Source organism: Lonchura striata, chromosome 9 (genome assembly GCF_046129695.1).
Source record: "Lonchura striata isolate bLonStr1 chromosome 9, bLonStr1.mat, whole genome shotgun sequence".
NCBI classification, from domain to species: Eukaryota; Metazoa; Chordata; class Aves; order Passeriformes; family Estrildidae; genus Lonchura; species Lonchura striata.
In genome coordinates, this window is record NC_134611.1 from 17,076,392 (window position 1) to 17,091,539 (window position 15,148).

The 15,148-nt window shown below is 35.9% G+C and overlaps 1 long non-coding RNA gene across 1 annotated transcript in view; it reads left to right on the plus strand.

The window, feature by feature from the left end:
* The window catches only part of LOC144246762 (uncharacterized), a 211,453-nt gene that overhangs the window by 151,328 nt on the left and 44,977 nt on the right, over positions 1-15,148 (plus strand). The window lies entirely within an intron of this gene.

Below are 15,148 nucleotides of genomic sequence, written 5' to 3' on the forward strand. Positions count from 1 at the left end.
TTTACAGTTATGTAGACTTTGATAAATATTACTCTAAACATCCATTTATTTTAACTGTTCTATTATCTCCACTTCATTTTTATTACAAAAGTTTATCTATATAACATTTTTAAAGTTCAAGTTTATAATTATATATGTACTTGAAATCTAAATAAAAAACATAAGAAGATTTGAAGTACTTTTGAGAGGCAAATTTGAAGAGCTGTGATTATTTATCTGTGACATCTTAATTCTTGAAAAGTAGGAGTATTGAATTACCTGTTGAAAATAAATGCATTTAAACAACTTGTAATTACATGCCTATTTTGTCTGCATTTGGATAAAACATTAGCTTCTTCTGGTTTTCCTCCAAGACTGATAAATTCAAATCAAATGCCATCCTGACCAAACACAGCATTGAAATGAACATAAAAGTAAAAGAAACAAAGTAAGGCTCAGTCTGGCTGTGCCATTTGTTTCAAGTTGTTTTCTTACAATTATCATAATAATTGGAAGGTTACCAGAAGTAATGTGGAAGACAGGGACAACTGCAAAAGTGATCCATGTCAGAGAAATATGAATACTAATGCACCTCCTCTCTAGGTGATCAGGAAAGAAGTTCAGTTTCCCTGGAATAGAGCAAAGTGCAACACAGTGATTTGTAAAATATGTGCATTAATTTAAAAGAAATACATTATTCAAACAAAACAGCTTATGATGGTTTTTGTCCGCTTTTTAACACCTCTTTTATAGTTAAAAATACATATACTGTTTCTAATAACCTATTGATAATAAATCTGGTGTTACAATATAAGGTGATTTATTTATTATGTAGCTTATAAATTGTATGTGTTGTCTATACTAGTAAGTATTGCTTCTGATTCGTGTAAAAGTGGCATTCCTCTGTTTCCCAAAAAAAAGCTTCCAGTGAAGCTAGTGCAGGGTTTTCCTGTTATTTTGTAGCTTGCATGTCTGTTTAGACTCCAAAAATTAGAGGTTTCCACTCAAATCCAACTTTAACAGTGTGGTAGAGATGGGCCCCCATAACATTTAGAGCCACTTGAATGCTCAGTATTAGTAGACCAACTATTGAATTAAAATGTGGGATAAACGGATTCAGAACTGGTGTTCCAGAGGAGCAACAGGTGAAATTATCTATGACCACAGACCACAAAGTCTCCAGTGTAAGTCAGATGATTCCATGAGTCTCTGGTATGTGGGGAAATGGTCTCATGCTTTTTTCTCTGCCTGTATCCTTTTCAGAAGGTGTTGTAGCTCTGAGATGGAATTGGATAAAAGATCTTGGGAGCGCTACACTTTTTTTTTTCTATCAAAGAACATCTTTTTATCTAGAATCTAGCAGAATAATTTTCAATAAGAGGCATTACGAGTGTACACCAAAAATCTGGATATATGATAGTGAAGGGAACTGATAAGGAGAAAGAATAAATAAATTATGACCTCTTCAAGCGTCGGGATGAGAAGTCTCCTTTAATTCTTATTTCCACATGATGGAGGGAAAGAGAAACAAGAGGAAATCAGGTGAAGGGTGTGCACATCTAAGCTCTTGCACTGGGAAAGGTAGTTAGATTTCCACTGAGATATTATCCAGGGTTTGCTTTATGAACAGGTTTGCTACGAATGTTGTGATAAACTCTTAGGAGGATGTTCCACAAACCTCTGTCTTATAATAAAAGTGTAAACCTTCTTCATAACTACTTTGTGTTAAGGTTTTCCCAGTAATTTCTCCTTACAACACATCTGGAGTATTGTCTGTTATGGTTAGATTTTAAAATCCTAGGGGGAGCAATTCACATTATCAGTAAAATGTTTAAGGGTAAGAATTAAATCCTTTCTTGGCCAATATAGTGAAGTGTACATTCAAACTTCAGACTACTTTTGATCACTTTCCTTTTACAACTTTTGCAAGTGGCATGCCCTGTCCCAGCCCCTTTATTAATGGCCAGTTGTAAATGACTTTAGCAAATGGAGCACCATTTGTCACACCATAACAAGTGACGCACTGTACTGTATTTCTAGCCCTACCACTTAATTTAAGCTTTGAGATTTATAGCTTGTCATCATCCTCTCTATCTTTCTGTTCCTTCTTTGTGCCTTCCCAAGTGCTAAAACAGCTTGTTGGGAAAGGGATTTAGAAGTAAAAACAGACATTTCTACCTTGGCTCAGAGCACTAAAAAACACTCATTCACCTCTTTCACCTGTGTAGTGAATTCTCCTGGTGGATTTTCTTCTCTTTAAATGCTCCTCCACATTTAACTGATAGTTGATGAAAAGATCCCTCTCTTAAATTTCTTTCCAAATAATCCCACTGTCATTCCACTGCAGTCACCTGTCTGTATACACTATATTTGTTTATTACCTTGAAAGACACAATACAGAATAGACAGCAGCTGACTTGTTTTGCAAATTAAAAAACTTTTATTTAAACTTGAAATTAATTCTTTCTTCATGGTGTGCTACCATGTTCTATTCCATCAGCAAATTTCCCTGGGCTACAAATTTGTAGCCCATTCCTCTGTCTAGGCTATATAGATATTTATGTAGATTACAGGCTCTGTGCCTTATTTATATACTGCCACATGGAAAGTGGCAAACATCCAAGCAGTGACCCCACCAGTTTAAAGTTTCTATGAATGAAACATCTGTTCTCTGTTTGTGAATTTGTTTGTTGGTTTACTTAAGAGCACTGAGCATTGGCCTTGCACATGCTTACCCTGTCTAACAGAGCAGATAGGTTGTTGGGGTTTACTTTTAATTATAGTAGATTGCAGACTCTTTTATTCTTGTTTTCCTTGTGCTGTTAGCAATTATCTTGCTCATTTACCTCCAAACTGGTGAGACCACTGGTCTCTTGGCCACAAAAGCCTAGGTGGGCACAAGGGTCCTGCAGCAGCGTGCAGGTTTAGTGCTCCCAAACTGCAAACACTTGGCCTGTTCCTCTACTGCCCAACATGTTGTAAAGTATTTTCACTGATGTAAGTGAAAAGCACAAATTCAGTGATACACATGCAGAATCTCCAAGCACATCAGCACTGGTATTTTGCATTGTTCATCTGCAGCTGTAGCTTTTCAGAGGAGGCACAGGTTAGCAGAGGACGTGTGTTAGGTGTGCTGGGGACAGAGCAAAGCCAGAGGAGTTCACAGCCCAGTCGTTGTGTCACTGGGTCTGTTTTCCACACTGAAAGAATGCTGAAGCCATTCCAGTGCTTCTTTCCTGAATCCTTGCAGTTACAAGCCTAAGCAGGGGATTGTCATGTGAAAATGGTATAAGAAGCTTTCAGAAATTCCATATAAATAATGTCATATGACTGGAACTTTTCAGAACAAAAGAACTAAAGATCAAGCAAATTGTTTTAGCTAGAATTCTGATTGCACATGTCTACCTTAGAGCAGCAGCCAGGACTACAGGCAGGATCCATGTGCTCATAAAGTGGGAATGGAACTAAGAATAGAACTGGAAAGTGATTCACTGACCTGCTGGTCTCCAATGTAGTCTTCTTAAACCTTCAGGATAAATGCCAAGGAGTCCACTAAATTTATGGGAATGAAGGCCAGAATTAATCAACAAATGAATTAGTGAATCAAATTCAGGTCTAGAAAAAGGAGGTACATTTAAACTAAATTTTATGAAGCTTTGCCTATTCACATAGCTTTGAATTTTAACACAGTAAATCACCTTGTATATTCCTACTTTAATCCATTATTTTCTACAGCATAGTCACAAATGCTTTTCTCATCTGATGCAGTTTTACTACATTGCTTTGAATGTGATCCCTTTGTATAGGCCAGCCAAAATCACATTTGTTTGTTTTCCTTGTGCTGTATCACATTGCAAGCCCTTATTTAATTTGCTGTTCACTACTAGTCCTCAGTCTTTCTTTTTTTTAGTGCTTTCCAAACACTGGCTTCCTTCCATAGTATATTTGTGTTTGAGATTATTTCTCTTAAGTATTTGAATTTTGAGTTTTCATTACTGAGAATTGTTTTGTCTTGTTTTTCAGATCTGTTCCCCAGCTCTCATAAACTCTCTTAAGTCTCTGTCATTTAAATAAATTATTTTTAAGTAAATAATGTGCAATTAATTTGCATTCCATCCCCTCTTTAATTTATTTATGAGTAAGAAAGAGGAAGATGCAAGCAATGGAAGAAAAGGGGGAAATGTTACAAATGGAATTAACACCAGTGATCACAGTATTTCACTGGGTTCCTCTAATTCATATGAATGTCAAAAGTCGGCATTATACCTTAATATATTTTCTGACATATCATATATATTGAAATATATATCTGTTCTCTGTTGGCTAGAATATTACACAATAACAAGAATATTTTATGTATTTTAAACTTGCATGTTTGGGTGTTTTTGTTTTTTTTTTAATGTTCAGGAACACATAGAGCAAAGTGATAATATTGTTTCCATTTAATGGAACAATACCAGTTTCTTGCTTCTTTTCAGGACAGAGCCATGTATTTAATTAGTGACTGTATTAGTTGTGCACCAGGTTAGAATGGCATCACAATGCTTCAATGGCATCACGATGTTTCCTTAAGCAGTGTTTTTTTTCTAAGAGCATAATCTAAGAGATTCCCGCTGGACCTGCTTTCTTACACAAACACACTTTAATAAGTGAGACCTCTGATGGGGTCATCAAGACCAAAATGAACAACAACAAAAAAAATCTTTGGTTCTGCTCCTATTTAGTTAGTGACCCAACCTTACCCTTTAAATATTGTAGGATCAACATACTGGGCCATGACCTCAAAGAGCTGTCATGTCACTTTTACTCTGCTTTTCTTTTAAAATGTTATGTAAGTTTGGGAACTCAGCTGCAATGCATGCTGTATCGTGTATCTAGATTTATTTCTCTGGATTAGGGGAAATATCTGTGGAAAGGGTGCATTTAATTATTCACAGATTTGTATTGGATTTTAGGATTGAAATGGCAAAACGGAAAAATAAAAGTGTCATCAGTAAATTTTTAGCAACTGAAAGTGGTCACCTTGGTAGTATATTCAGTAGTTCTGTTGAAATCCTTGCCCATTCCTTATCACTGCTCTTCCAAACCATCTCAGGTTGGTTCATGCTTGGACAAGTCTTTCAGTAAACAAGAATTATTGTAAGAGGATTGCCAAAGTAATTTCCCCAAGAAAAATCATATTCTTGAACACCTTCCCCACTGCTCTCCATTTTTTAATTATTTGAATCTTAATGTGCTTCACTGTTAATTTCAGGCAGGAATGTAACTTTGTTTTTTGCCTGAGATGTGTTTCATTTGTAACTGGGATTTTTTTAAACTGGTCTGGGATTCAAACACAAAGGCAAAATGCTTCTTTTTGTATCCTTAATCCCCTCCAAGTCCTGTGTATCTGGTCACATAGCAATTAACTTGAACATATCCAGACAGAAATATGTCACAAACAAAACATTATGTGATTGTTTGATGTAGTTATAGTTTATGATGGAAACAGTTTCTTCTTTACTAAATCTGCAAAGGTAACTTCTGAGCTAAAAGCTCGCAATTGTCCCATCTTGCTTCAGAATGACTGGATATTAATTTTAATTTTACTGATATATAGGAGCAATAGGCAGGAACAGCATTTGGTAATATGAGCAATATTTGAGTTGTTGCTTTAATGTTAACTGACTTTTCAAAGATAAAGGCAGAATTCCAGATGTGGAGTAATACATTTCAATTAATCTTTTTAAAAGTGACACTTGAGTGTAGACATTTATTCTTTTATTTTATCAGCACATGGCATGGTTTTGAAAACGCAAACATTGCTCTCTAACCAAAGTCAAGTACCTGAAGAGAAACAAAGCATCAAATATAAATTTTCCCTAGCATAGTTAATTTTTAATAATATGACTACTACTAGTAATAGCAATGATAATAGTAGTAGCATTTATAATAATCCTAAAACCACATTAGAGCTGCTATTCTGGTACTATGGCCAGTGTCATATTAGGACTCTGATACACATTAGGAAAGCACTCTGTGACACAAAATATATCCAAAGGATTGGGACAGAACGACATAACCTAAACACACAATAAGAATGCAGGACCACCTGCATTTTATTTCCAGGAAGGACCTACCAGCACATTTTATTTCAGAATTTTCTCCCAATATTTTTCTCAACCAATGCCCAAATACAAGGTAAGAAAAGACAGTAACTACCTCCATTATATAACTTAGAGTCTTAAGGAAACCTTGCTTTTTGTGATGAAAAAGGAAGGGCAGCAGACCAAACTAGAGCCAGAGCATGGTGTGTGATGATTTGTAGCACTGCATGGGAGTGGTGATGTCTGCTGCTTTCCAAAGTGGATGTGAAAGGCCAAGTGACATTTGCATCTCATAAAATAACCCAAATCAGGCAGAAATGTAGTTTTGAAAGTTCTCCATGTGATTTTGGAACAATATGGTATTTCATCAGTCTTTGCATAGGAACCTTTTGATTTTGTAAACTGGAAGCCATCATGTCAGACCTCAGTAAAAGACTGAACAAAGTTTAGAACATAATTTCTTCCTTAGCAAAAAGTTATTATTTTCTCTCATAGCTAGATTTTGCTACAGAGTTTGGAGTAATTTCTATTGCAAAATTTGTCTTGTTCTGCTTTTCGAAAGCTCTTTTTTTAGCAATACTTTTAAAGAGGTTTTCTTTTTTTAAATGCCATGAAAATTTGCATGAAGTGTAATAAGAATGGTTAGCTATTTTACTGGAAATAAAATTATGGCCATGATTTTTTAAAATATAAATAATAAATTGCTTTCAAATTTAGAAGCAAGATTGATGCATGCTGTATTTATCCTGCCTTTGGCGGTGAGAAAGTCTAATTCTGTTTTTCACAATATTTTGCAGTCATCTGTAGATCATCCAGCCCTCTTCAAAAATGTCCATGGTCTATCTTGTCTCCAGCTCACATTCCCCATCTGGGGAAGAAGGGTAATAAATAAAATGCTTAAAATTTAGAGTAAAATATACTTTATTATTTAAAAACTGTATCATAATTTCACTGGAATAATTAGAAATCTGGATTCCCAGCTGTGTCTGCCAGCAGTGGGAAGCCAGCTCCCGATTATGCCTGCCTGCAGGTATTGACAGCAGTCAGGAGCCAGGTTTTGGCTCTGCCTGCCGGGAGGCATTTGATAACAACTGGGAGGCAGCTCCTGCTAGCTGGCACAGGCAGCAGTCCTGCAGCTCACCACTGGTCTGCAGGCTGTCGAGTTATGTGGATCATATTAACCTCCAGAGGTCCTTTCCAGTGCTGTTTTCTAAAATAGGATGATATGATTTGCAATAAATTTCAGGGATGTCAACAGGATTTTAGAAGAGGCTTTGTTTTGGAAGATGCTAATGAGCTCTGCTGATAGATTATCCTGCTAGAGTGAAGAGAATTAATTTATTATGTCAACTGGAGACTTTTTAGAAAACTTGTATAAAATTCAAATCACTGCAGATTATCTTCCACTAGTGTCCTGAGAAAGGACTCAACTGTTGTGTAAGAACCTCTCACAGTAACTACACAAAACTCTCTCCATGCCCACCTCCATCATAAAATAAAACCCTGCACCAGATCACTGGTGATGTGATGGCTCACAAAGGCCTCTTCAGTAACTCAGCAACTGGAATTAACTTCACAAAGTCAATCAGAGCTGAAGTGTGAGAGGGTGGCAGGGGGGATGCAGGTGCTCCAGCTCTGCTCCCTGTTCCAGCTGCTGTAGCTTTTGTCATGGACCTGTGAACCCAAAAGGTGGCAGGAGGACAGCTTGAATTGAGTGAAAGGTAATGCATGTCCTACTTTGGTAAAGCTGATAAAAGGCATGTTTGCACTCACTGTCCTGAAACAAGTATATATGAACCCAAGGAGTTTTTAATTCTGATTACTGTATGTTGGACTTTAAAGAACAGACATCCTTGATAAATGGTACAGTGCTGTTTTTCTTTCTTTTCTGAATCTTTCTGATAATTAGTAACAATTTGCCTCCCAATTACCAGCTGCCTCTTTTTCATATCAAAATATACTACAAAAGCTGACACAGTTGAGGTAACTGGACTAAGAGCTTTGCTCTAGTTTCAAGACAGGTAATAAACCTGATTCTTCAGAATTTGGTAAGAGAATAATAATAAAAAAAAATCTTTTCGAATTTCCAAAGTTTGTTTCCAGTTCTTTTAAGTTCATTAGTGATATCTCCGACTTGAAAGGCACTGAAGGGTCAGATTTTGTTACACAGGATATGTGGCTCTCAGCAGCTGAAAAATCAGTATAATTTGGTAGTTCTTGAATTATGACTCTGAAATACTTTCTTCTAATAGTGGCAAGTAGCAGATAACAGGTTTTATATAATCATATTTCAAAATGAGAGGATAATAAACAGCAGTATTTGAAAGTAGGAATTATGAGGCAAGAAGGACTACTACCCTTTCCAAGAAGTTGGTGAAACAATTCCCAGTGATGACATTTGTTGGCAGTAGCCCCCGGTATCACTAACTAGGCCAAATAGACAGCGTCTCTTACCGCAAGGTAAAAGCCATAAATGGCAGAAAGATTTCCATTCTGTAATAATTCTATTCCTCAGTCTAACCCAAAAGTATAGAAATGAGGCTGTAATGTTGCAGTAATGCTTTAGTTTTCTGTTAGCTTGAACTGAAGAATGCTGCTACACAGTATGAAGTTGTATCTACACCTCTTATGAAAATAGTCAATAATTTATACCTGTTTTAATAAGGTTGAGCAATTTTAAGGATCGGACTACAAAACAAGAGCTCCCTGAGGATTTGTATGCCTTAAAGAGATATGTCAAATTTTTGAAGCTCTGAATTTGTCAAGATAAAAGGAAACACCGATTATGAGAAAACATTAAAACATTCTTTTGTTTAAATTTAAGACTGGCAATATAATTTGCATGTAATTTATCTTAGAATAGCAACTACAAATTCACAATTTTAATTTCATTTTTCCAAATAAAAGTTGTTCTTCTTAAGTTAAGCTTCATTTTTCCAATGAAAATAGCAGCAGTTTACGTTTTAAGATTTTCAAATTATCATTTTGCTTTTAAAAAGTAATCTATATTTATTCATATTACATATTTATTTTATGTTTCAACTATTAAGATTTCAAATTTCATTGTTTCCTTTAAGAATTAATTTTATCTTGTTTGAAATTCTTACATTTTAATTACTAGAAAGTACTTAATACTTTTATGAAGTAAGACCCAGTAGTATGGAATGTGTAATAGATTCTGAGTAGTTGAATGTACACTTACATCTTGAAAATACAGTAAGGTTACAAGACTGACACTAAGGAGATATGTAGTCATTAACTACTTCCAGGCCTTAATTCCTACAACTGCTATAATGTCCAGTGGTGCCTGATCCTCTATAAAGATCAGGAAGAGTAAAAGAAATAATTTGGTTGCACTGTTGGTGAGCAGGTGACACACTAAATCAGCTTTTTTCCCTCGAGGGTTAATATACATATTGAGTTATTTCCAGGGCCATGGTTTCCGCCTATCCATCAGTTTTGTGCAGGCTTTAAAAAATATGGTAGCAAGAATAAAATTGCATTAAAGAATATGGTAGCAAGAATAAAACTACAAATCTGTCAAATTTTGGTCTTTAGAAGTAAGACTCACTTAATTGTTTAGGAAAAGTCCAGTCCTTAGTTGTCTTATTCCTTTAAAAAGATGTTCCCAGAGTACATCAATTAAGTATTAAAATTCATTCCTTCCTTCCTTGCAAGTTTTCTTCTTCTATCAGTAGTTGCCTACATAGTCTGAAAGTACATCAGATAAAATTAAACTAATATACCACTATTGGCTGTACGTGTCTTGGGAGACTAATGATAATGATGTGAATTACAAAGATTTGTAGTAACTGAATTAAAAGTCTGTTGTTTGAAAATGGACAGGAAGTTTCCAGGAGATTTTGGTGTCTTTCCTTTTTGTCCATTATAGTCGAGTTCAAGACAATCCTTGAAGACATTTGCTTTCACATGTAAAAAATAATCATTAATTGTTTTGAAAGCAATAGAAATCAAAGGCAGTTAAACTCCATAAATTTAACAAGTATTTATCTCACTGAGTTCAGAAAAGAAGTAGATGGAATGTATTTCCAGGGATGGAATGTATTTCCAATATTATTAAGCATTATAACTTGTTTAAAAGCTCCTGAATTTGCAGTGCAGTGTACCTGAATCACAGATTGTATATTATTCCCCAGTCTCATTAGAGCTTTCAAGGAGAAAGCCATCTTTACTTCTACAAGCTTACTAGTGTGTCTGCCAATGCAATTTATGGTGCAGGAGTGACCATTAACTCCTACTCCTTTAAAACATATTTTCTCTTAGAGACCCTGACAACTTAGACATTGGACAAAAGTGTAGTTTATTGACTTCTGATTGAAGAAGATGGAAAAGTAGTCTACTAAAAAAAAAAAAAAAAAGTAACAAAAATAAAGTTTGAATTATGTATACTTTAAGGTAATAAACAAGATGTCCTAACTACTAAATCCTCCCATGAGCTTATATTGTTATTTATTACTTGCATTACACTGGAAATGTTAAAGAAGGAGTAGGGCCGTGTTGTGCTCGATGCTGTGTTGAGGGAACAAAAGCATATTTGTCTGAGAGAATTTACCAAACCCATTTACATTAAAGCATTTATTCACAATCCTAACTCTGCCACATATTTAAAATGTTAGTCACAGCAGTCATCTATAATTACCTATCAAGATGAATACGTAGCTCCCCTGTCAAGGCAACATTTGCTTTGCATTGCTGCCCCCAGCCCCCAGCAGGACGGAGCAGCCGCGCCCCGTCCTTGCACGGTGCCAGCCTGGGCATGGCTGGAGCCACGAGCAGCCAAAGGGGTGACTGGGCACCCCAGAGCAGAGAGGCAGGGGAGAAAGGGCAGCCTTCCTTCCAGATCAGCTCCCTCTTGTCTAGATCCCTGTGACAGCAGTGAAGCCTTGCTTCGGCCCACACTCATTCCTCATGCAACACTTACTCATGGCAATGGTCCTGCTCATTCCACTTTGACAGATTGCTGCCAGCACACCATTTAGTTATAAATATTTGCAGTATCCGGCTTTATTCATGACTAAGTAAGTTCAGTTATGAAATAATGCAATTGATACTTAAAGGAACACTAATTTTAACAGTATATTTTCCATTGTAAGTATTTTTACTGCTGTCAGTGGGAATAAGTTTAGATCTTGTTTCAGCTCCAGACCAGAGAACATGACTTCATTGCTGAGTTCAAGCCACTAACATGTGGTTGTGGGGATATTTACAGCATGTAGTGGTGTTTCTAAAGGCAAATACAGAAAGAAATAGTAATAGGCATAGAAAAAAAATATAGAGTGCACAGTTAAACAAAAATGTGGAGCTTCGTTATCTGTTTTGCTTTCACTAGAAAGGGCTTAATCATGCTTTCAATTACATTACATGGCCTTCCTGTGTTTCTTTGTTCCACAAAATAAGACTGTTCAGCCTTTTTCATGGAAGAATAAAAAAAATTCCTTGTCTTGCAAACAGTCTGAATTTGATACAGGATGAGATGCTGAATACAGCTGGTCTAATACTTGTATTATGACTTTGCTGTCTCTTCAAATCCTTTAAATTGTGAATTTCTAGTGAAATGTTGATGCAGATTCCAAGGAAATGTTGTTAAAAAACTTGGAATCTATGGATAGGAAATGACATCGTATTCTCTTTTCTCATTTAAAACAGTCAGAGATTTGGCAACCTTGGTAAAAATGTCAAATAAAAAATTGAAACTATTTAAAATGAAAAGTTTAATCAAAGCTTTGAAATGAACCAATAGGAAAGTCAGAACCTTTATGCTTTTCTACTGTTACATTGCATCTCAAAAGTACAAATTAAATGTCAAATAAGAATTGATTTTCCCATCTTGGACCGACAGCTACTTAATTTCTTTGATATTAAATATAGTATTAAAGTAATAGGAAACCCACAAAAGCTCCTTATGTTTCACAGAGATTTCTATTTGTTTTGCTTTCTTCCATTCTTTCTAAGCAGTAAATGGGAAACCACAAATACCACAAATCATGAAAGATCCTTACAGATCTTAAGTATTGAAGATCCTGTTCCTGTGTCCCAACTCAAGAGCACATAGGAAGAGCATTCGTAGTTTTACTTGCAAAATGTCTGAGCAATTGTTGCTGAGGAAAGAGATCTTGAAATTACAAAAGCTATCTGGAGAGAATAAGAAAGCCAACCCAATAAATTAGGCAAAACAAAACTAAAACCGTAGCTCATTGCTCAGTAGTGAGCAAAACCTATTAAGGGAGGAAGAGGAACAATCATTACTTCATGGTACTCTCACAAACCAGATATTTTAGAAACCTTCCTTCTCATACTCCTCCCTCCCCTTGTTTTAACTGTAGTTAGAACTCGAGAAGTTACAGAGGAAGGGAGATAGGATGATCAGAAGTGTGGAACTGTTTTCAGTACAAAGAATAACTAGATGCTTTTCAGTCTGGGATAGATGACTGATGAGGGATATAATAAAACTCCATAAAATCAGAATAGCATGGAGAAGGTGATTAGGGAACAATTATTCACTGTCTTTCATAATACAAGAGGAGTAGGCTTCAGATTATATTGTCAGATAGCAGGTTAAAATCAAACAATACATAATAATAGATAATAGCAGCTAAAAATTCTGGGGGGCTGTAGATAATAGAATTTCCATGCATTCAAAAAGCAATTAGACAAATTTATGAAATCCACCAAGAACTGACTCAGAATATGTGACAGCAGATGACTGAGAGATGGAATATTATAGTAGAGAGGCAGCACTAGATGCCTGTTTTATTGTTATACTCTTTTCTGAGCATCTTTTACTGAGCACTGGGTTATGGTGACTTTTAATCTGAAAAAATACTATTTTTACATATTAGTTGGTGCTTCCAGAAAATACAGCCATGCTCAAATCCTCTTGCTAGAATTTTCCTTTTTCTTTCTCTTTTTGTTGGACATGTAGGATACACAGCCTTTACTGCAAGCCACTGTGATGATGCTCAACACACCTGAAATCAGTCTCCAAGGTGTCTTTTAAAGGAATTCCATACACAGCTGCACCAGAAATTGGTCTTTTATTCTTGACAGAGTAAAATTCTTGACTAGCTTTTTTTGCTGTGTTTATATTTTTATTACAATAGCAAACAAGATATGGATTAGCCAAGGTAAGGAAGAAAGAGAAAAAAAAATCCAAAGTAAACAGACCTTTTCTTTCCTCTGTTTGTTACCATCTGTGCAGGGTTTTGACATCAGTGATGTTGCATTGCTGTCAAATGTATCTTGTGTCAGAATAGTATCAGAGATATACAAGGGCAGTTTTTTTTTGGTTTTTTTTTTTGTTTGTTTGTTTGTTTTTGTTTTTTAATAGTATAGATTCCCTTTCATCATTCCTGCCCATGCTTTTCTGGTCAGCTGATCCAGGCATCCAACATCTTAAAACCTAAAGGCAAAGTTGAAGTAGTTGAACTTACCCTTAGTATTTGTGAGTTTGGTCAGTGCCTTTCTGCAGTCACTAAAATACAGTGTTATCCAAAAGGCTGGTATTGTGTTACAGCTGCAGTGGACTCCCCTCATGTTGGTTTCACCCTTAATGTACATGAGGTATATGCAGTTCTTTTCCCACTCCCACATTTTGCCTTTGTTTCTGTAACACTGCATCTGTATTTCTTCAAATAGTTATGATGATACAATATAATGAAGTTCCCCTATTCTTCCTCTTCCTTTTACAATGATTCCCAGAGCAGTAAAGGGAATTTACTTACTGGCTTAAGAAACAGGTCCAAAAGCTATATGAAATTTTTCAGTGTCTAAAATGATATACAAAGTGCAGAAGACTAAGGTTCTTCAAATTACAGAAAAATATAGCAGTTATGCCTAGAGTTTGTGTGCCTTTGCCTCATTGGTAAATAGAAGTAAATAAATGAAACAAAGCACACCACAGGAGCCTATTCCATCATTCCTAAATCCACTTTCTCTTCAAATAGGCAGGTGTTTGCTTCATATACTCTGTCAGGCTAAACATACTGCACTCTAAAAAAGTCCATGGTACTGTTCATACTCCAAATATAGTGTAATGCCTGAAACACAAATTGAGAGGGAAAACACAGTCCAAATTTTACTGACTTTTTTGTATAGATATATATTCTGTGACATTCACAGCAGCATTTTTTCACCAGTCTTTTCAATATAACATGAGAAAGATTCAGGGCAACAAGCCCTGTACAGTTTGGTGTCCCAGTGGTAGCCTCATGGTCCCCATAAAGCATCCTTCCTCCTGAGATGTAGTGATGGAATCAAAGCTTCTCTATGTCTCACCAACTGTCAGCTGCTGTTTCAATTCCTTGTCACCTGCATGAGCTATTCCTTATTCAAAGTTATAAGACCAAAATGGAAAATTTCAGGACCAAAGAAATAAACATATCCTATATTTCCCCCCACACTGTGTGGTATGCAACTTAGATGTAGTTGATTATTTAGATTCATACCTTTGTATCTTTTAAACTCACAGCCTCATTCACATTTCTTACACTCCGGCCAAGTTTGTTGCAGCTTGTTATGTGTCATCATGTTTTCTTGCAATTCATCACTCTAGCTTCCAGCAGCCTAATCGGATGCCATGTAACTGAATTTAACACAACAGAATGTATAAAAAATATTTTTTCAAAATGTTTTCATCTGCCAGCATGTTAGGTACTGAGCCATGAATCTGTGCATAATGGGGAAATAGAAGCTGTATGCCCAGTGAAGTACGTCTGCTGTTTGTGAATTAATAAGCAGATCTCTCCAAAGTAAAACAGTATTTCAATTTACAAACATTTGCTGTAGCTATTGGCATGCCATTGCTTCATATTCCTGCTATTCACAGACCTTTAAGCCAGTGACTCCCTCCCTCCTTGCCCGTGACCAAAGGCACAACTCAGACATCTCTTCCCTGAAGGACAGTCTTGATTTGCCTTTATTTCTATGAACTTCAATTTTTTTTTTCTTGTTTCTGATGTGGCTTGACTAAAATGTAGAGGTAATTCCTGTTCCAAAGGAATAAATTAAGTGCAGTGTACAGATCAGCTCTACTTAATTTTCAAACTAAACTACTCAAGCTTTGG